General features: G+C 43.4%; 57 non-coding genes across 57 annotated transcripts; all 57 read right to left on the reverse strand.

Annotated features, from left to right (window-relative positions):
* Positions 1-146: 146 nt before the first annotated feature.
* TRNAW-CCA (transfer RNA tryptophan (anticodon CCA)) lies at positions 147-218 on the reverse strand. The gene has a single exon. It is a non-coding gene; the product is annotated as a tRNA-Trp (tRNA).
* Positions 219-420: 202 nt separating this feature from the next.
* On the reverse strand, positions 421-492 carry TRNAW-CCA (transfer RNA tryptophan (anticodon CCA)). The gene has a single exon. It is a non-coding gene; the product is annotated as a tRNA-Trp (tRNA).
* Positions 493-555: 63 nt separating this feature from the next.
* On the reverse strand, positions 556-627 carry TRNAW-CCA (transfer RNA tryptophan (anticodon CCA)). Its single transcript has one exon. It is a non-coding gene; the product is annotated as a tRNA-Trp (tRNA).
* A 67-nt stretch (positions 628-694) lies between these two features.
* Positions 695-766, reverse strand: TRNAW-CCA (transfer RNA tryptophan (anticodon CCA)). Its single transcript has one exon. It is a non-coding gene; the product is annotated as a tRNA-Trp (tRNA).
* A 205-nt stretch (positions 767-971) lies between these two features.
* TRNAW-CCA (transfer RNA tryptophan (anticodon CCA)) lies at positions 972-1,043 on the reverse strand. Its single transcript has one exon. It is a non-coding gene; the product is annotated as a tRNA-Trp (tRNA).
* A 205-nt stretch (positions 1,044-1,248) lies between these two features.
* On the reverse strand, positions 1,249-1,320 carry TRNAW-CCA (transfer RNA tryptophan (anticodon CCA)). Its single transcript has one exon. It is a non-coding gene; the product is annotated as a tRNA-Trp (tRNA).
* Positions 1,321-1,525: 205 nt separating this feature from the next.
* Positions 1,526-1,597, reverse strand: TRNAW-CCA (transfer RNA tryptophan (anticodon CCA)). Its single transcript has one exon. It is a non-coding gene; the product is annotated as a tRNA-Trp (tRNA).
* Positions 1,598-1,660: 63 nt separating this feature from the next.
* TRNAW-CCA (transfer RNA tryptophan (anticodon CCA)) lies at positions 1,661-1,732 on the reverse strand. The gene has a single exon. It is a non-coding gene; the product is annotated as a tRNA-Trp (tRNA).
* Positions 1,733-1,933: 201 nt separating this feature from the next.
* TRNAW-CCA (transfer RNA tryptophan (anticodon CCA)) lies at positions 1,934-2,005 on the reverse strand. Its single transcript has one exon. It is a non-coding gene; the product is annotated as a tRNA-Trp (tRNA).
* Positions 2,006-2,209: 204 nt separating this feature from the next.
* TRNAW-CCA (transfer RNA tryptophan (anticodon CCA)) lies at positions 2,210-2,281 on the reverse strand. The gene has a single exon. It is a non-coding gene; the product is annotated as a tRNA-Trp (tRNA).
* A 63-nt stretch (positions 2,282-2,344) lies between these two features.
* Positions 2,345-2,416, reverse strand: TRNAW-CCA (transfer RNA tryptophan (anticodon CCA)). Its single transcript has one exon. It is a non-coding gene; the product is annotated as a tRNA-Trp (tRNA).
* Positions 2,417-2,483: 67 nt separating this feature from the next.
* TRNAW-CCA (transfer RNA tryptophan (anticodon CCA)) lies at positions 2,484-2,555 on the reverse strand. The gene has a single exon. It is a non-coding gene; the product is annotated as a tRNA-Trp (tRNA).
* A 204-nt stretch (positions 2,556-2,759) lies between these two features.
* TRNAW-CCA (transfer RNA tryptophan (anticodon CCA)) lies at positions 2,760-2,831 on the reverse strand. Its single transcript has one exon. It is a non-coding gene; the product is annotated as a tRNA-Trp (tRNA).
* A 339-nt stretch (positions 2,832-3,170) lies between these two features.
* On the reverse strand, positions 3,171-3,242 carry TRNAW-CCA (transfer RNA tryptophan (anticodon CCA)). The gene has a single exon. It is a non-coding gene; the product is annotated as a tRNA-Trp (tRNA).
* A 63-nt stretch (positions 3,243-3,305) lies between these two features.
* On the reverse strand, positions 3,306-3,377 carry TRNAW-CCA (transfer RNA tryptophan (anticodon CCA)). The gene has a single exon. It is a non-coding gene; the product is annotated as a tRNA-Trp (tRNA).
* A 60-nt stretch (positions 3,378-3,437) lies between these two features.
* Positions 3,438-3,509, reverse strand: TRNAW-CCA (transfer RNA tryptophan (anticodon CCA)). The gene has a single exon. It is a non-coding gene; the product is annotated as a tRNA-Trp (tRNA).
* Positions 3,510-4,260: 751 nt separating this feature from the next.
* TRNAW-CCA (transfer RNA tryptophan (anticodon CCA)) lies at positions 4,261-4,332 on the reverse strand. Its single transcript has one exon. It is a non-coding gene; the product is annotated as a tRNA-Trp (tRNA).
* Positions 4,333-4,399: 67 nt separating this feature from the next.
* TRNAW-CCA (transfer RNA tryptophan (anticodon CCA)) lies at positions 4,400-4,471 on the reverse strand. The gene has a single exon. It is a non-coding gene; the product is annotated as a tRNA-Trp (tRNA).
* Positions 4,472-4,539: 68 nt separating this feature from the next.
* TRNAW-CCA (transfer RNA tryptophan (anticodon CCA)) lies at positions 4,540-4,611 on the reverse strand. Its single transcript has one exon. It is a non-coding gene; the product is annotated as a tRNA-Trp (tRNA).
* Positions 4,612-4,946: 335 nt separating this feature from the next.
* On the reverse strand, positions 4,947-5,018 carry TRNAW-CCA (transfer RNA tryptophan (anticodon CCA)). Its single transcript has one exon. It is a non-coding gene; the product is annotated as a tRNA-Trp (tRNA).
* A 67-nt stretch (positions 5,019-5,085) lies between these two features.
* TRNAW-CCA (transfer RNA tryptophan (anticodon CCA)) lies at positions 5,086-5,157 on the reverse strand. The gene has a single exon. It is a non-coding gene; the product is annotated as a tRNA-Trp (tRNA).
* A 68-nt stretch (positions 5,158-5,225) lies between these two features.
* On the reverse strand, positions 5,226-5,297 carry TRNAW-CCA (transfer RNA tryptophan (anticodon CCA)). Its single transcript has one exon. It is a non-coding gene; the product is annotated as a tRNA-Trp (tRNA).
* Positions 5,298-5,624: 327 nt separating this feature from the next.
* Positions 5,625-5,696, reverse strand: TRNAW-CCA (transfer RNA tryptophan (anticodon CCA)). The gene has a single exon. It is a non-coding gene; the product is annotated as a tRNA-Trp (tRNA).
* A 616-nt stretch (positions 5,697-6,312) lies between these two features.
* On the reverse strand, positions 6,313-6,384 carry TRNAW-CCA (transfer RNA tryptophan (anticodon CCA)). Its single transcript has one exon. It is a non-coding gene; the product is annotated as a tRNA-Trp (tRNA).
* Positions 6,385-6,711: 327 nt separating this feature from the next.
* TRNAW-CCA (transfer RNA tryptophan (anticodon CCA)) lies at positions 6,712-6,783 on the reverse strand. The gene has a single exon. It is a non-coding gene; the product is annotated as a tRNA-Trp (tRNA).
* A 202-nt stretch (positions 6,784-6,985) lies between these two features.
* On the reverse strand, positions 6,986-7,057 carry TRNAW-CCA (transfer RNA tryptophan (anticodon CCA)). The gene has a single exon. It is a non-coding gene; the product is annotated as a tRNA-Trp (tRNA).
* A 477-nt stretch (positions 7,058-7,534) lies between these two features.
* Positions 7,535-7,606, reverse strand: TRNAW-CCA (transfer RNA tryptophan (anticodon CCA)). Its single transcript has one exon. It is a non-coding gene; the product is annotated as a tRNA-Trp (tRNA).
* Positions 7,607-7,811: 205 nt separating this feature from the next.
* TRNAW-CCA (transfer RNA tryptophan (anticodon CCA)) lies at positions 7,812-7,883 on the reverse strand. The gene has a single exon. It is a non-coding gene; the product is annotated as a tRNA-Trp (tRNA).
* Positions 7,884-8,357: 474 nt separating this feature from the next.
* Positions 8,358-8,429, reverse strand: TRNAW-CCA (transfer RNA tryptophan (anticodon CCA)). Its single transcript has one exon. It is a non-coding gene; the product is annotated as a tRNA-Trp (tRNA).
* A 67-nt stretch (positions 8,430-8,496) lies between these two features.
* Positions 8,497-8,568, reverse strand: TRNAW-CCA (transfer RNA tryptophan (anticodon CCA)). The gene has a single exon. It is a non-coding gene; the product is annotated as a tRNA-Trp (tRNA).
* A 68-nt stretch (positions 8,569-8,636) lies between these two features.
* On the reverse strand, positions 8,637-8,708 carry TRNAW-CCA (transfer RNA tryptophan (anticodon CCA)). Its single transcript has one exon. It is a non-coding gene; the product is annotated as a tRNA-Trp (tRNA).
* A 335-nt stretch (positions 8,709-9,043) lies between these two features.
* On the reverse strand, positions 9,044-9,115 carry TRNAW-CCA (transfer RNA tryptophan (anticodon CCA)). Its single transcript has one exon. It is a non-coding gene; the product is annotated as a tRNA-Trp (tRNA).
* Positions 9,116-9,175: 60 nt separating this feature from the next.
* On the reverse strand, positions 9,176-9,247 carry TRNAW-CCA (transfer RNA tryptophan (anticodon CCA)). The gene has a single exon. It is a non-coding gene; the product is annotated as a tRNA-Trp (tRNA).
* Positions 9,248-9,452: 205 nt separating this feature from the next.
* TRNAW-CCA (transfer RNA tryptophan (anticodon CCA)) lies at positions 9,453-9,524 on the reverse strand. The gene has a single exon. It is a non-coding gene; the product is annotated as a tRNA-Trp (tRNA).
* A 340-nt stretch (positions 9,525-9,864) lies between these two features.
* On the reverse strand, positions 9,865-9,936 carry TRNAW-CCA (transfer RNA tryptophan (anticodon CCA)). Its single transcript has one exon. It is a non-coding gene; the product is annotated as a tRNA-Trp (tRNA).
* Positions 9,937-10,132: 196 nt separating this feature from the next.
* Positions 10,133-10,204, reverse strand: TRNAW-CCA (transfer RNA tryptophan (anticodon CCA)). Its single transcript has one exon. It is a non-coding gene; the product is annotated as a tRNA-Trp (tRNA).
* A 205-nt stretch (positions 10,205-10,409) lies between these two features.
* TRNAW-CCA (transfer RNA tryptophan (anticodon CCA)) lies at positions 10,410-10,481 on the reverse strand. The gene has a single exon. It is a non-coding gene; the product is annotated as a tRNA-Trp (tRNA).
* A 474-nt stretch (positions 10,482-10,955) lies between these two features.
* TRNAW-CCA (transfer RNA tryptophan (anticodon CCA)) lies at positions 10,956-11,027 on the reverse strand. Its single transcript has one exon. It is a non-coding gene; the product is annotated as a tRNA-Trp (tRNA).
* A 67-nt stretch (positions 11,028-11,094) lies between these two features.
* TRNAW-CCA (transfer RNA tryptophan (anticodon CCA)) lies at positions 11,095-11,166 on the reverse strand. Its single transcript has one exon. It is a non-coding gene; the product is annotated as a tRNA-Trp (tRNA).
* Positions 11,167-11,234: 68 nt separating this feature from the next.
* On the reverse strand, positions 11,235-11,306 carry TRNAW-CCA (transfer RNA tryptophan (anticodon CCA)). The gene has a single exon. It is a non-coding gene; the product is annotated as a tRNA-Trp (tRNA).
* A 335-nt stretch (positions 11,307-11,641) lies between these two features.
* On the reverse strand, positions 11,642-11,713 carry TRNAW-CCA (transfer RNA tryptophan (anticodon CCA)). The gene has a single exon. It is a non-coding gene; the product is annotated as a tRNA-Trp (tRNA).
* Positions 11,714-11,773: 60 nt separating this feature from the next.
* Positions 11,774-11,845, reverse strand: TRNAW-CCA (transfer RNA tryptophan (anticodon CCA)). Its single transcript has one exon. It is a non-coding gene; the product is annotated as a tRNA-Trp (tRNA).
* Positions 11,846-12,050: 205 nt separating this feature from the next.
* Positions 12,051-12,122, reverse strand: TRNAW-CCA (transfer RNA tryptophan (anticodon CCA)). Its single transcript has one exon. It is a non-coding gene; the product is annotated as a tRNA-Trp (tRNA).
* A 340-nt stretch (positions 12,123-12,462) lies between these two features.
* TRNAW-CCA (transfer RNA tryptophan (anticodon CCA)) lies at positions 12,463-12,534 on the reverse strand. Its single transcript has one exon. It is a non-coding gene; the product is annotated as a tRNA-Trp (tRNA).
* A 477-nt stretch (positions 12,535-13,011) lies between these two features.
* On the reverse strand, positions 13,012-13,083 carry TRNAW-CCA (transfer RNA tryptophan (anticodon CCA)). Its single transcript has one exon. It is a non-coding gene; the product is annotated as a tRNA-Trp (tRNA).
* A 204-nt stretch (positions 13,084-13,287) lies between these two features.
* TRNAW-CCA (transfer RNA tryptophan (anticodon CCA)) lies at positions 13,288-13,359 on the reverse strand. Its single transcript has one exon. It is a non-coding gene; the product is annotated as a tRNA-Trp (tRNA).
* A 339-nt stretch (positions 13,360-13,698) lies between these two features.
* Positions 13,699-13,770, reverse strand: TRNAW-CCA (transfer RNA tryptophan (anticodon CCA)). The gene has a single exon. It is a non-coding gene; the product is annotated as a tRNA-Trp (tRNA).
* Positions 13,771-13,833: 63 nt separating this feature from the next.
* TRNAW-CCA (transfer RNA tryptophan (anticodon CCA)) lies at positions 13,834-13,905 on the reverse strand. The gene has a single exon. It is a non-coding gene; the product is annotated as a tRNA-Trp (tRNA).
* Positions 13,906-13,965: 60 nt separating this feature from the next.
* Positions 13,966-14,037, reverse strand: TRNAW-CCA (transfer RNA tryptophan (anticodon CCA)). Its single transcript has one exon. It is a non-coding gene; the product is annotated as a tRNA-Trp (tRNA).
* A 205-nt stretch (positions 14,038-14,242) lies between these two features.
* TRNAW-CCA (transfer RNA tryptophan (anticodon CCA)) lies at positions 14,243-14,314 on the reverse strand. The gene has a single exon. It is a non-coding gene; the product is annotated as a tRNA-Trp (tRNA).
* A 474-nt stretch (positions 14,315-14,788) lies between these two features.
* TRNAW-CCA (transfer RNA tryptophan (anticodon CCA)) lies at positions 14,789-14,860 on the reverse strand. The gene has a single exon. It is a non-coding gene; the product is annotated as a tRNA-Trp (tRNA).
* A 67-nt stretch (positions 14,861-14,927) lies between these two features.
* On the reverse strand, positions 14,928-14,999 carry TRNAW-CCA (transfer RNA tryptophan (anticodon CCA)). Its single transcript has one exon. It is a non-coding gene; the product is annotated as a tRNA-Trp (tRNA).
* Positions 15,000-15,067: 68 nt separating this feature from the next.
* On the reverse strand, positions 15,068-15,139 carry TRNAW-CCA (transfer RNA tryptophan (anticodon CCA)). The gene has a single exon. It is a non-coding gene; the product is annotated as a tRNA-Trp (tRNA).
* A 335-nt stretch (positions 15,140-15,474) lies between these two features.
* On the reverse strand, positions 15,475-15,546 carry TRNAW-CCA (transfer RNA tryptophan (anticodon CCA)). Its single transcript has one exon. It is a non-coding gene; the product is annotated as a tRNA-Trp (tRNA).
* A 67-nt stretch (positions 15,547-15,613) lies between these two features.
* Positions 15,614-15,685, reverse strand: TRNAW-CCA (transfer RNA tryptophan (anticodon CCA)). Its single transcript has one exon. It is a non-coding gene; the product is annotated as a tRNA-Trp (tRNA).
* Positions 15,686-15,753: 68 nt separating this feature from the next.
* Positions 15,754-15,825, reverse strand: TRNAW-CCA (transfer RNA tryptophan (anticodon CCA)). Its single transcript has one exon. It is a non-coding gene; the product is annotated as a tRNA-Trp (tRNA).
* Positions 15,826-16,152: 327 nt separating this feature from the next.
* TRNAW-CCA (transfer RNA tryptophan (anticodon CCA)) lies at positions 16,153-16,224 on the reverse strand. The gene has a single exon. It is a non-coding gene; the product is annotated as a tRNA-Trp (tRNA).
* Positions 16,225-16,447: the final 223 nt, after the last annotated feature.

A 16,447-nucleotide genomic window follows, 5' to 3' on the forward strand; every position in this document is an offset into this window, starting at 1 on the left:
ATTTCTTTGACCCGGACGTGATTCCAACACAAAGCCTACTGATCTGGAGTCAGACGCGCTACCATTGCGCCGCCGAGCCCCCCTTACGAAGGTTTAACTGGTAGAATTCTATAAACAACTTAAAAACTAAGTTTTAATTATTTCTTTGACCCAGACGTGATTCGAACACGCAGCCTTCTGATCTGGTGTCAGACGCGCTACCATTGCGCCACCGAGCCCCCTGACGGTTTAATTGGTAGAATTTCTATACACAACGTAAAAACTAACCTTTATTATTTGTTTGACCCGGACGTGATTCGAACACGCAGCCGTCCGTTCTGGAGTCAGACGCGCTACCATTAAGCCACCGAGCCCCCATTACGAAGGTTTTATTGGTAGAATTTTAAAAACAACTTAAAAACTAAGTTTTAATTATTTCTTTGACCCAGACGTGATTCGAACACGCAGCCTTCTGATCTGGTGTCAGACGCGCTACCATTGCGCCACCGAGCCCCCTGACGGTTTAATTGGTAGAATTTCTATACACAACGTAAAAACTAACCTTTATTATTTGTTTGACCCGGACGTGATTCGAACACGCAGCCTTCTGTTCTGGAGTCAGACGCGCTACCATTGCGCCACCGAGTCCCCTTTTCGAAGCTTTAATTGGTAGAATTTCTATAAACAACGTAAAAACTAAATTTTATTATTTGTTTGACCCGGACGTGATTCGAACACGCAGCCTTCTGTTCTGGAGTCAGACGCGCTACCATTGCGCCACCGAGCCCCCATTACGAAGGTTTTATTGGTAGAATTTTAAAAACAACTTAAAAACTGATTTTTATTATTTCTTTGACCCGGACGTGATTCCAACACAAAGCCTACTGATCTGGAGTCAGACGCGCTACCATTGCGCCACCGAGTCCCCTTTTCGAAGCTTTAATTGGTAGAATTTCTATAAACAACGTAAAAAATAAATTTTATTATTTGTTTGACCCGGACGTGATTCGAACACGCAGCCTTCTGTTCTGGAGTCAGACGCGCTACCATTGCGCCACCGAGCCCCCATTACGAAGGTTTTATTGGTAGAATTTTAAAAACAACTTAAAAACTGATTTTTATTATTTCTTTGACCCGGACGTGATTCCAACACAAAGCCTACTGATCTGGAGTCAGACGCGCTACCATTGCGCCGCCGAGTCCCCTTTTCGAAGCTTTAATTGGTAGAATTTCTATAAACAACGTAAAAAATAAATTTTATTATTTGTTTGACCCGGACGTGATTCGAACACGCAGCCTTCTGTTCTGGAGTCAGACGCGCTACCATTGCGCCACCGAGCCCCCATTACGAAGGTTTTATTGGTAGAATTTTAAAAACAACTTAAAAACTGATTTTTATTATTTCTTTGACCCGGACGTGATTCCAACACAAAGCCTACTGATCTGGAGTCAGACGCGCTACCATTGCGCCGCCGAGCCCCCCTTACGAAGGTTTAACTGGTAGAATTCTATAAACAACTTAAAAACTAAGTTTTAATTATTTCTTTGACCCAGACGTGATTCGAACACGCAGCCTTCTGATCTGGTGTCAGACGCGCTACCATTGCGCCACCGAGCCCCCTGACGGTTTAATTGGTAGAATTTCTATACACAACGTAAAAACTAACCTTTATTATTTGTTTGACCCGGACGTGATTCGAACACGCAGCCTTCTGTTCTGGAGTCAGACGCGCTACCATTGCGCCACCGAGCCCCCATTTCGAAGGTTTTATTGGTAGAATTTTAAAAACTACTTAAAAACTGATTTTTATTATTTCTTTGATCCGGACGTGATTCGAACACGCAGCCTTCTGATCTGGTGTCAGACGCGCTACCATTGCGCCACCGAGCCCCCTGACGGTTTAATTGGTAGAATTTCTATACACAACGTAAAAACTAACCTTTATTATTTGTTTGACCCGGACGTGATTCGAACACGCAGCCTTCTGTTCTGGAGTCAGACGCGCTACCATTGCGCCACCGAGCCCCCATTACGAAGGTTTTATTGGTAGAATTTTAAAAACAACTTTAAAACTGATTTTTATTATTTCTTTGACCCGGACGTGATTCCAACACGCAGCCTTCTGATCTGGAGTCAGACGCGCTACTATTGCGCCACCGAGCCCCCTTTACGAAGTTTAATTGGTAGAATTCTATAAACAACTTAAAAACTAAGTTTTAATTATTTCTATGACCCAGACGTGATTCGAACACGCAGCCTTCTGATCTGGTGTCAGACGCGCTACCATTGCGCCACCGAGCCCCCTGACGGTTTAATTGGTAGAATTTCTATAAACAACGTAAAAACTAACCTTTATTATTTGTTTGACCCGGACGTGATTCGAACACGCAGCCTTCTGATCTGGAGTCAGACGCGCTACCATTGCGCCACCGAGTCCCCTTTACGAAGGTTTAATTGGTAGAATTTCTATAAACAACGTAAAAACTAAATTTTATTATTTGTTTGACCCGGACGTGATTCGAACACGCAGCCTTCTGTTCTGGAGTCAGACGCGCTACCATTGCGCCACCGAGCCCCCATTACGAAGGTTTTATTGGTAGAATTTTAAAAACAACTTAAAAACTGATTTTTATTATTTCTTTGACCCGGACGTGATTCCAACGCAAAGCCTACTGATCTGGAGTCAGACGCGCTACCATTTCGCCGCCGAGCCCCCTTACGAAGGTTTAATTGGTAGAATTCTATAAACAACTTAAAAACTAAGTTTTAATTATTTCATTGACCCAGACGTGATTCGAACACGCAGCCTTCTGATCTGGTGTCAGACGCGCTACCATTGCGCCACCGAGCCCCCTGACGGTTTAATTGGTAGAATTTCTATACACAACGTAAAAACTAACCTTTATTATTTGTTTGACCCGGACGTGTTTCGAACACGCAGCCTTCTGTTCTAGAGTCAGACGCGCTACCATTGCGCCACCGAGCCCCAATTACGAAGGTTTTATTGGTAGAATTTTAAAAACAACTTAAAAACTGATCTTTATTATTTCTTTGACCCGGACGTGATTCCAACACGCAGCCTTCTGATCTGGAGTCAGACGCGCTACTATTGCGCCACCGAGCCCCCTTTACGAAGTTTAATTGGTAGAATTCTATAAACAACTTAAAAACTAAGTTTTAATTATTTCTATGACCCAGACGTGATTCGAACACGCAGCCTTCTGATCTGGTGTCAGACGCGCTACCATTGCGCCACCGAGCCCCCTGACGGTTTAATTGGTAGAATTTCTATAAACAACGTAAAAACTAACCTTTATTATTTGTTTGACCCGGACGTGATTCGAACACGCAGCCTTCTGATCTGGAGTCAGACGCGCTACCATTGCGCCACCGAGTCCCCTTTACGAAGGTTTAATTGGTTTATAAACAACGTAAAAACTAAATTTTATTATTTGTTTGACCCGGACGTGATTCGAACACGCAGCCTTCTGTTCTGGAGTCAGACGCGCTACCATTGCGCCACCGAGCCCCCATTACGAAGGTTTTATTGGTAGAATTTTAAAAACAACTTAAAAACTGATTTTTATTATTTCTTTGACCCGGACGTGATTCCAACGCAAAGCCTACTGATCTGGAGTCAGACGCGCTACCATTGCGCCGCCGAGCCCCCCTTACGAAGGTTTAATTGGTAGAATTCTATAAACAACTTAAAAACTAAGTTTTAATTATTTCATTGACACAGACGTGATTCGAACACGCATCCTTCTGATCTGGTGTCAGACGCGCTACCATTGCGCCACCGAGCCCCCTGACGGTTTAATTGGTAGAATTTCTATACACAACGTAAAAACTAACCTTTATTATTTGTTTGACCCGGACGTGTTTCGAACACGCAGCCTTCTGTTCTAGAGTCAGACGCGCTACCATTGCGCCACCGAGCCCCAATTACGAAGGTTTTATTGGTAGAATTTTAAAAACAACTTAAAAACTGATCTTTATTATTTCTTTGACCCGGACGTGATTCCAACACGCAGCCTTCTGATCTGGAGTCAGACGCGCTACTATTGCGCCACCGAGCCCCCTTTACGAAGTTTAATTGGTAGAATTCTATAAACAACTTAAAAACTAAGTTTTAATTATTTCTTTGACCCAGACGTGATTCGAAGACGCAGCCTTCTGATCTGGTGTCAGACGCGCTACCATTGCACCACCGAGCCCCCTGACGGTTTAATTGGTAGAATTTCTATAAACAACGTAAAAACTAACCTTTATTATTTGTTTGACCCGGACGTGATTCGAACACGCAGCCTTCTGATCTGGAGTCAGACGCGCTACCATTGCGCCACCGAGTCCCCTATACGAAGGTTTAATTGGTAGAATTTCTATAAACAACGTAAAAACTAAATTTTATTATTTGTTTGACCCGGACGTGATTCGAACACGCAGCCTTCTGTTCTGGAGTCAGACGCGCTACCATTGCGCCACCGAGCCCCCATTAGGAAGGTTTTATTGGGTAGAAGTTTAAAAACAACTTAAAAACTAAGTTTTAATTATTTCTTTGACCCAGACGTGATTCGAACACGCAGCCTTCTGATCTGGTGTCAGACGCGCTACCATTGCGCCACCGAGCCCCCTGACGGTTTAATTGGTAGAATTTCTATACACAACTTAAAACTAACCTTTATTATTTGTTTGACCCGGACGTGATTCGAACACGCAGCCTTCTATTCTGGAGTCAGACGCGCTACTATTGCGCCACCGAGCCCCCTTTACGAAGTTTAATTGGTAGAATTCTATAAACAACTTAAAAACTAAGTTTTAATTATTTCTTTGACCCAGACGTGATTCGAAGACGCAGCCTTCTGATCTGGTGTCAGACGCGCTACCATTGCGCCACCGAGCCCCCTGACGGTTTAATTGGTAGAATTTCTATAAACAACGTAAAAACTAACCTTTATTATTTGTTTGACCCGGACGTGATTCGAACACGCAGCCTTCTGATCTGGAGTCAGACGCGCTACCATTGCGCCACCGAGTCCCCTATACGAAGGTTTAATTGGTAGAATTTCTATAAACAACGTAAAAACTAAATTTTATTATTTGTTTGACCCGGACGTGATTCGAACACGCAGCCTTCTGTTCTGGAGTCAGACGCGCTACCATTGCGCCACCGAGCCCCCATTAGGAAGGTTTTATTGGGTAGAAGTTTAAAAACAACTTAAAAACTAAGTTTTAATTATTTCTTTGACCCAGACGTGATTCGAACACGCAGCCTTCTGATCTGGTGTCAGACGCGCTACCATTGCGCCACCGAGCCCCCTGACGGTTTAATTGGTAGAATTTCTATACACAACTTAAAACTAACCTTTATTATTTGTTTGACCCGGACGTGATTCGAACACGCAGCCTTCTATTCTGGAGTCAGACGCGCTACCATTGCGCCACCGAGCCCCCATTACGAAGGTTTTATTGGTAGAATTTTAAAAACTGATTTTTATTATTTCTTTGACCCGGACGTGATTCCAACACGCAGCCTTCTGATCTGGAGTCAGACGCGCTACTATTGCGCCACCGAGCCCCCTTTACGAAGTTTAATTGGTAGAATTCTATAAACAACTTAAAAACTAAGTTTTAACTATTTCTTTGACCCAGACGTGATTCGAACACGCAGCCTTCTGATCTGGTGTCAGACGCGCTACCATTGCGCCACCGAGCCCCCTGACGGTTTAATTGGTAGAATTTCTATAAACAACGTAAAAACTAACCTTTATTATTTGTTTGACCCGGACGTGATTCGAACACGCAGCCTTCTGATCTGGAGTGAGACGGGCTACCATTGCGCCACCGAGTCCCCTTTACGAAGGTTTAATTGGTAGAATTTCTATAAACAACGTAAAAACTAAATTTTATTATTTGTTTGACCCGGACGTGATTCGAACACGCAGCCTTCTGATCTGGTGTCCGACGCGCTACCATTGCGCCACCGAGCCCCCTGACGGTTTAATTGGTAGAATTTCTATAAACAATGTAAAAACTAACCTTTATTATTTGTTTGACCCGGACATGATTCGAAAACGCAGCCTTCTGATCTGGAGTCAGACGCGCTACAATTGAGCCACCGAGTCCCCTTTACGAAGGTTTAATTGGTAGAATTTCTATAAACAACGTAAAAACTAAATTTTATTATTTGTTTGACCCGGACGTGATTCGAACACGCAGCCTTCTTTTCTGGAGTCAGACGCGCTACCATTGCGCCACCGAGCCCCCATTAGGAAGGTTTTATTGGGTAGAATTTTAAAAACAACTTAAAAACTAAGTTTTAATTATTTCTTTGACCCAGACGTGATTCGAACACGCAGCCTTCTGATCTGGTGTCAGACGCGCTACCATTGCGCCACCGAGCCCCCTGACGGTTTAATTGGTAGAATTTCTATACACAACTTAAAACTAACCTTTATTATTTGTTTGACCCGGACGTGATTCGAACACGCAGCCTTCTATTCTGGAGTCAGACGCGCTACCATTGCGCCACCGAGCCCCCATTACGAAGGTTTTATTGGTAGAATTTTAAAAACTGATTTTTATTATTTCTTTGACCCGGACGTGATTCCAACACGCAGCCTTCTGATCTGGAGTCAGACGCGCTACTATTGCGCCAACGAGCCCCCTTTACGAAGTTTAATTGGTAGAATTCTATAAACAACTTAAAAACTAAGTTTTAACTATTTCTTTGACCCAGACGTGATTTGAACACGCAGCCTTCTGATCTGGTGTCAGACGCGCTACCATTGCGCCACCGAGCCCCCTGACGGTTTAATTGGTAGAATTTCTATAAACAACGTAAAAACTAACCTTTATTATTTGTTTGACCCGGACGTGATTCGAACACGCAGCCTTCTGATCTGGAGTGAGACGGGCTACCATTGCGCCACCGAGTCCCCTTTACGAAGGTTTAATTGGTAGAATTTCTATAAACAACGTAAAAACTAAATTTTATTATTTGTTTGACCCGGACGTGATTCGAACACGCAGCCTTCTGATCTGGAGTCAGACGCGCTACTATTGCGCCACCGAGCCCCCTTTACGAAGTTTAATTGGTAGAATTCTATAAACAACTTAAAAACTGATTTTTATTATTTCTTTGACCCGGACGTGATTCCAACACGCAGCCTTCTGATCTGGAGTCAGACGCGCTACTATTGCGCCACCGAGCCCCCTTTACGAAGTTTAATTGGTAGAATTCTATAAACAACTTAAAAACTAAGTTTTAATTATTTCTTTGACCCAGACGTGATTCGAACACGCAGCCTTCTGATCTGGTGTCCGACGCGCTACCATTGCGCCACCGAGCCCCCTGACGGTTAAATTGGTAGAATTTCTATAAACAATGTAAAAACTAACCTTTATTATTTGTTTGACCCGGACATGATTCGAAAACGCAGCCTTCTGATCTGGAGTCAGACGCGCTACAATTGAGCCACCGAGTCCCCTTTACGAAGGTTTAATTGGTAGAATTTCTATAAACAACGTAAAAACTAACCTTTATTATTTGTTCGACCCGGACGTGATTCGAACACGCAGCCTTCTGTTCTGGAGTCAGACGCGCTACCATTGCGCCACCGAGCCCCCATTACGAAGGTTTTATTGGTAGAATTTTAAAAACAACTTAAAAACTGATTTTTATTATTTCTTTGACCCGGACGTGATTCCAACGCAAAGCCTACTGATCTGGAGTCAGACGCGCTACCATTGCGCCGCCGAGCCCCCCTTACGAAGGTTTAATTGGTAGAATTCTATAAACAACTTAAAAACTAAGTTTTAATTATTTCATTGACCCAGACGTGATTCGAACACGCATCCTTCTGATCTGGTGTCAGACGCGCTACCATTGCGCCACCGAGCCCCCTGACGGTTTAATTGGTAGAATTTCTATACACAACGTAAAAACTAACCTTTATTATTTGTTTGACCCGGACGTGATTCGAACACGCAGCCTTCTGTTCTAGAGTCAGACGCGCTACCATTGCGCCACCGAGCCCCAATTACGAAGGTTTTATTGGTAGAATTTTAAAAACAACTTAAAAACTGATCTTTATTATTTCTTTGACCCGGACGTGATTCCAACACGCAGCCTTCTGATCTGGAGTCAGACGCGCTACTATTGCGCCACCGAGCCCCCTTTACGAAGTTTAATTGGTAGAATTCTATAAACAACTTAAAAACTAAGTTTTAATTATTTCTTTGACCCAGACGTGATTCGAAGACGCAGCCTTCTGATCTGGTGTCAGACGCGCTACCATTGCACCACCGAGCCCCCTGACGGTTTAATTGGTAGAATTTCTATAAACAACGTAAAAACTAACCTTTATTATTTGTTTGACCCGGACGTGATTCGAACACGCAGCCTTCTGATCTGGAGTCAGACGCGCTACCATTGCGCCACCGAGTCCCCTATACGAAGGTTTAATTGGTAGAATTTCTATAAACAACGTAAAAACTAAATTTTATTATTTGTTTGACCCGGACGTGATTCGAACACGCAGCCTTCTGTTCTGGAGTCAGACGCGCTACCATTGCGCCACCGAGCCCCCATTAGGAAGGTTTTATTGGGTAGAAGTTTAAAAACAACTTAAAAACTAAGTTTTAATTATTTCTTTGACCCAGACGTGATTCGAACACGCAGCCTTCTGATCTGGTGTCAGACGCGCTACCATTGCGCCACCGAGCCCCCTGACGGTTTAATTGGTAGAATTTCTATACACAACTTAAAACTAACCTTTATTATTTGTTTGACCCGGACGTGATTCGAACACGCAGCCTTCTATTCTGGAGTCAGACGCGCTACTATTGCGCCACCGAGCCCCCTTTACGAAGTTTAATTGGTAGAATTCTATAAACAACTTAAAAACTAAGTTTTAATTATTTCTTTGACCCAGACGTGATTCGAAGACGCAGCCTTCTGATCTGGTGTCAGACGCGCTACTATTGCGCCACCGAGCCCCCTGACGGTTTAATTGGTAGAATTTCTATAAACAACGTAAAAACTAACCTTTATTATTTGTTTGACCCGGACGTGATTCGAACACGCAGCCTTCTGATCTGGAGTCAGACGCGCTACCATTGCGCCACCGAGTCCCCTTTACGAAGGTTTAATTGGTTTATAAACAACGTAAAAACTAAATTTTATTATTTGTTTGACCCGGACGTGATTCGAACACGCAGCCTTCTGTTCTGGAGTCAGACGCGCTACCATTGCGCCACCGAGCCCCCATTACGAAGGTTTTATTGGTAGAATTTTAAAAACAACTTAAAAACTGATTTTTATTATTTCTTTGACCCGGACGTGATTCCAACGCAAAGCCTACTGATCTGGAGTCAGACGCGCTACCATTGCGCCGCCGAGCCCCCCTTACGAAGGTTTAATTGGTAGAATTCTATAAACAACTTAAAAACTAAGTTTTAATTATTTCATTGACCCAGACGTGATTCGAACACGCATCCTTCTGATCTGGTGTCAGACGCGCTACCATTGCGCCACCGAGCCCCCTGACGGTTTAATTGGTAGAATTTCTATACACAACGTAAAAACTAACCTTTATTATTTGTTTGACCCGGACGTGATTCGAACACGCAGCCTTCTGTTCTAGAGTCAGACGCGCTACCATTGCGCCACCGAGCCCCAATTACGAAGGTTTTATTGGTAGAATTTTAAAAACAACTTAAAAACTGATCTTTATTATTTCTTTGACCCGGACGTGATTCCAACACGCAGCCTTCTGATCTGGAGTGAGACGGGCTACCATTGCGCCACCGAGTCCCCTTTACGAAGGTTTAATTGGTAGAATTTCTATAAACAACGTAAAAACTAAATTTTATTATTTGTTTGACCCGGACGTGATTCGAACACGCAGCCTTCTGATCTGGAGTCAGACGCGCTACTATTGCGCCACCGAGCCCCCTTTACGAAGTTTAATTGGTAGAATTCTATAAACAACTTAAAAACTGATTTTTATTATTTCTTTGACCCGGACGTGATTCCAACACGCAGCCTTCTGATCTGGAGTCAGACGCGCTACTATTGCGCCACCGAGCCCCCTTTACGAAGTTTAATTTGTTTATAAACAACGTAAAAACTAAATTTTATTATTTGTTTGACCCGGACGTGATTCGAACACGCAGCCTTCTGTTCTGGAGTCAGACGCGCTACCATTGCGCCACCGAGCCCCCATTACGAAGGTTTTATTTGTAGAATTTTAAAAACAACTTAAAAACTGATTTTTATTATTTCTTTGACCCGGACGTGATTCCAACGCAAAGCCTACTGATCTGGAGTCAGACGCGCTACCATTGCGCCGCCGAGCCCCCCTTACGAAGGTTTAATTGGTAGAATTCTATAAACAACTTAAAAACTAAGTTTTAATTATTTCATTGACCCAGACGTGATTCGAACACGCATCCTTCTGATCTGGTGTCAGACGCGCTACCATTGCGCCACCGAGCCCCCTGACGGTTTAATTGGTAGAATTTCTATACACAACGTAAAAACTAACCTTTATTATTTGTTTGACCCGGACGTGATTCGAACACGCAGCCTTCTGTTCTAGAGTCAGACGCGCTACCATTGCGCCACCGAGCCCCAATTACGAAGGTTTTATTGGTAGAATTTTAAAAACAACTTAAAAACTGATCTTTATTATTTCTTTGACCCGGACGTGATTCCAACACGCAGCCTTCTGATCTGGAGTCAGACGCGCTACTATTGCGCCACCGAGCCCCCTTTACGAAGTTTAATTGGTAGAATTCTATAAACAACTTAAAAACTAAGTTTTAATTATTTCTTTGACCCAGACGTGATTCGAAGACGCAGCCTTCTGATCTGGTGTCAGACGCGCTACCATTGCACCACCGAGCCCCCTGACGGTTTAATTGGTAGAATTTCTATAAACAACGTAAAAACTAACCTTTATTATTTGTTTGACCCGGACGTGATTCGAACACGCAGCCTTCTGATCTGGAGTCAGACGCGCTACCATTGCGCCACCGAGTCCCCTATACGAAGGTTTAATTGGTAGAATTTCTATAAACAACGTAAAAACTAAATTTTATTATTTGTTTGACCCGGACGTGATTCGAACACGCAGCCTTCTGTTCTGGAGTCAGACGCGCTACCATTGCGCCACCGAGCCCCCATTAGGAAGGTTTTATTGGGTAGAAGTTTAAAAACAACTTAAAAACTAAGTTTTAATTATTTCTTTGACCCAGACGTGATTCGAACACGCAGCCTTCTGATCTGGTGTCAGACGCGCTACCATTGCGCCACCGAGCCCCCTGACGGTTTAATTGGTAGAATTTCTATACACAACTTAAAACTAACCTTTATTATTTGTTTGACCCGGACGTGATTCGAACACGCAGCCTTCTATTCTGGAGTCAGACGCGCTACTATTGCGCCACCGAGCCCCCTTTACGAAGTTTAATTGGTAGAATTCTATAAACAACTTAAAAACTAAGTTTTAATTATTTCTTTGACCCAGACGTGATTCGAAGACGCAGCCTTCTGATCTGGTGTCAGACGCGCTACCATTGCGCCACCGAGCCCCCTGACGGTTTAATTGGTAGAATTTCTATAAACAACGTAAAAACTAACCTTTATTATTTGTTTGACCCGGACGTGATTCGAACACGCAGCCTTCTGATCTGGAGTCAGACGCGCTACCATTGCGCCACCGAGTCCCCTTTACGAAGGTTTAATTGGTTTATAAACAACGTAAAAACTAAATTTTATTATTTGTTTGACCCGGACGTGATTCGAACACGCAGCCTTCTGTTCTGGAGTCAGACGCGCTACCATTGCGCCACCGAGCCCCCATTACGAAGGTTTTATTGGTAGAATTTTAAAAACAACTTAAAAACTGATTTTTATTATTTCTTTGACCCGGACGTGATTCCAACGCAAAGCCTACTGATCTGGAGTCAGACGCGCTACCATTGCGCCGCCGAGCCCCCCTTACGAAGGTTTAATTGGTAGAATTCTATAAACAACTTAAAAACTAAGTTTTAATTATTTCATTGACCCAGACGTGATTCGAACACGCATCCTTCTGATCTGGTGTCAGACGCGCTACCATTGCGCCACCGAGCCCCCTGACGGTTTAATTGGTAGAATTTCTATACACAACGTAAAAACTAACCTTTATTATTTGTTTGACCCGGACGTGATTCGAACACGCAGCCTTCTGTTCTAGAGTCAGACGCGCTACCATTGCGCCACCGAGCCCCAATTACGAAGGTTTTATTGGTAGAATTTTAAAAACAACTTAAAAACTGATCTTTATTATTTCTTTGACCCGGACGTGATTCCAACACGCAGCCTTCTGATCTGGAGTGAGACGGGCTACCATTGCGCCACCGAGTCCCCTTTACGAAGGTTTAATTGGTAGAATTTCTATAAACAACGTAAAAACTAAATTTTATTATTTGTTTGACCCGGACGTGATTCGAACACGCAGCCTTCTGATCTGGAGTCAGACGCGCTACTATTGCGCCACCGAGCCCCCTTTACGAAGTTTAATTGGTAGAATTCTATAAACAACTTAAAAACTGATTTTTATTATTTCTTTGACCCGGACGTGATTCCAACACGCAGCCTTCTGATCTGGAGTCAGACGCGCTACTATTGCGCCACCGAGCCCCCTTTACGAAGTTTAATTGGTAGAATTCTATAAACAACTTAAAAACTAAGTTTTAATTATTTCTTTGACCCAGACGTGATTCGAACACGCAGCCTTCTGATCTGGTGTCCGACGCGCTACCATTGCGCCACCGAGCCCCCTGACGGTTTAATTGGTAGAATTTCTATAAACAATGTAAAAACTAACCTTTATTATTTGTTTGACCCGGACATGATTCGAAAACGCAGCCTTCTGATCTGGAGTCAGACGCGCTACAATTGAGCCACCGAGTCCCCTTTACGAAGGTTTATTTGGTAGAATTTCTATAAACAACGTAAAAACTAACCTTTATTATTTGTTCGACCCGGACGTGATTCGAACACGCAGCCTTCTGTTCTGGAGTCAGACGCGCTACCATTGCGCCACCGAGCCCCCATTACGAAGGTTTAATTGGTAGAATTTTAAAAACAACTTAAAAACTGATTTTTATTATTTCTTTGACCCGGACGTGATTCCAACGCAAAGCCTACTGATCTGGAGTCAGACGCGCTACCATTTCGCCGCCGAGCCCCCTTACGAAGGTTTAATTGGTAGAATTCTATAAACAACTTAAAAACTAAGTTTTAATTATTTCATTGACCCAGACGTGATTCGAACACGCAGCCTTCTGATCTGGTGTCAGACGCGCTACCATTGCGCCACCGAGCCCCCTGACGGTTTAATTGGTAGAATTTCTATACACAACGTAAAAACTAACCTTTATTATTTGTTTGACCCGGACGTGTTTCGAACACGCAGCCTTCTGTTCTAGAGTCAGACGCGCTACCATTGCGCCACCGAGCCGCAATTACGAAGGTTTTATTGGTAGAATTTTAAAAACAACTTAAAAACTGATCTTTATTATTTCTTTGACCCGGACGTGATTCCAACACGCAGCCTTCTGATCTGGAGTCAGACGCGCTACTATTGCGCCACCGAGCCCCCTTTACGAAGTTTAATTGGTAGAATTCTATAAACAACTTAAAAACTAAGTTTTAATTATTTCTATGACCCAGACGTGATTCGAACACGCAGCCTTCTGATCTGGTGTCAGACGCGCTACCATTGCGCCACCGAGCCCCCTGACGGTTTAATTGGTAGAATTTCTATAAACAACGTAAAAACTAACCTTTATTATTTGTTTGACCCGGACGTGATTCGAACACGCAGCCTTCTGATCTGGAGTCAGACGCGCTACCATTGCGCCACCGAGTCCCCTTTACGAAGGTTTAATTGGTTTATAAACAACGTAAAAACTAAATTTTATTATTTGTTTGACCCGGACGTGATTCGAACACGCAGCCTTCTGTTCTGGAGTCAGACGCGCTACCATTGCGCCACCGAGCCCCCATTACGAAGGTTTTATTGGTAGAATTTTAAAAACAACTTAAAAACTGATTTTTATTATTTCTTTGACCCGGACGTGATTCCAACGCAAAGCCTACTGATCTGGAGTCAGACGCGCTACCATTGCGCCGCCGAGCCCCCCTTACGAAGGTTTAATTGGTAGAATTCTATAAACAACTTAAAAACTAAGTTTTAATTATTTCATTGACCCAGACGTGATTCGAACACGCATCCTTCTGATCTGGTGTCAGACGCGCTACCATTGCGCCACCGAGCCCCCTGACGGTTTAATTGGTAGAATTTCTATACACAACGTAAAAACTAACCTTTATTATTTGTTTGACCCGGACGTGATTCGAACACGCAGCCTTCTGTTCTAGAGTCAGACGCGCTACCATTGCGCCACCGAGCCCCAATTACGAAGGTTTTATTGGTAGAATTTTAAAAACAACTTAAAAACTGATCTTTATTATTTCTTTGACCCGGACGTGATTCCAACACGCAGCCTTCTGATCTGGAGTCAGACGCGCTACTATTGCGCCACCGAGCCCCCTTTACGAAGTTTAATTGGTAGAATTCTATAAACAACTTAAAAACTAAGTTTTAATTATTTCTTTGACCCAGACGTGATTCGAAGACGCAGCCTTCTGATCTGGTGTCAGACGCGCTACCATTGCACCACCGAGCCCCCTGACGGTTTAATTGGTAGAATTTCTATAAACAACGTAAAAACTAACCTTTATTATTTGTTTGACCCGGACGTGATTCGAACACGCAGCCTTCTGATCTGGAGTCAGACGCGCTACCATTGCGCCACCGAGTCCCCTATACGAAGGTTTAATTGGTAGAATTTCTATAAACAACGTAAAAACTAAATTTTATTATTTGTTTGACCCGGACGTGATTCGAACACGCAGCCTTCTGTTCTGGAGTCAGACGCGCTACCATTGCGCCACCGAGCCCCCATTAGGAAGGTTTTATTGGGTAGAAGTTTAAAAACAACTTAAAAACTAAGTTTTAATTATTTCTTTGACCCAGACGTGATTCGAACACGCAGCCTTCTGATCTGGTGTCAGACGCGCTACCATTGCGCCACCGAGCCCCCTGACGGTTTAATTGGTAGAATTTCTATACACAACTTAAAACTAACCTTTATTATTTGTTTGACCCGGACGTGATTCGAACACGCAGCCTTCTATTCTGGAGTCAGACGCGCTACTATTGCGCCACCGAGCCCCCTTTACGAAGTTTAATTGGTAGAATTCTATAAACAACTTAAAAACTAAGTTTTAATTATTTCTTTGACCCAGACGTGATTCGAAGACGCAGCCTTCTGATCTGGTGTCAGACGCGCTACCATTGCGCCACCGAGCCCCCTGACGGTTTAATTGGTAGAATTTCTATAAACAACGTAAAAACTAACCTTTATTATTTGTTTGACCCGGACGTGATTCGAACACGCAGCCTTCTGATCTGGAGTCAGACGCGCTACCATTGCGCCACCGAGTCCCCTATACGAAGGTTTAATTGGTAGAATTTCTATAAACAACGTAAAAACTAAATTTTATTATTTGTTTGACCCGGACGTGATTCGAACACGCAGCCTTCTGTTCTGGAGTCAGACGCGCTACCATTGCGCCACCGAGCCCCCATTAGGAAGGTTTTATTGGGTAGAAGTTTAAAAACAACTTAAAAACTAAGTTTTAATTATTTCTTTGACCCAGACGTGATTCGAACACGCAGCCTTCTGATCTGGTGTCAGACGCGCTACCATTGCGCCACCGAGCCCCCTGACGGTTTAATTGGTAGAATTTCTATACACAACTTAAAACTAACCTTTATTATTTGTTTGACCCGGACGTGATTCGAACACGCAGCCTTCTATTCTGGAGTCAGACGCGCTACCATTGCGCCACCGAGCCCCCATTACGAAGGTTTTATTGGTAGAATTTTAAAAACTGATTTTTATTATTTCTTTGACCCGGACGTGATTCCAACACGCAGCCTTCTGATCTGGAGTCAGACGCGCTACTATTGCGCCACCGAGCCCCCTTTACGAAGTTTAATTGGTAGAATTCCATAAACAACTTAAAAACTAAGTTTTAACTATTTCTTTGACCCAGACGTGATTCGAACACGCAGCCTTCTGATCTGGTGTCAGACGCGCTACCATTGCGCCACCGAGCCCCCTGACGGTTTAATTGGTAGAATTTCTATAAACAACGTAAAAACTAACCTTTATTATTTGTTTGACCCGGACGTGATTCGAACACGCAGCCTTCTGATCTGGAGTGAGACGGGCTACCATTGCGCCACCGAGTCCCCTTTACGAAGGTTTAATTGGTAGAATTTCTATAAACAACGTAAAAACTAAATTTTATTATTTGTTTGACCCGGACGTGATTCGAAC

This window comes from Phalangium opilio, unplaced genomic scaffold (genome assembly GCF_054372755.1).
Source record: "Phalangium opilio isolate 3A_F unplaced genomic scaffold, DU_Popi_V2 ptg000352l_1, whole genome shotgun sequence".
NCBI classification, from domain to species: Eukaryota; Metazoa; Arthropoda; class Arachnida; order Opiliones; family Phalangiidae; genus Phalangium; species Phalangium opilio.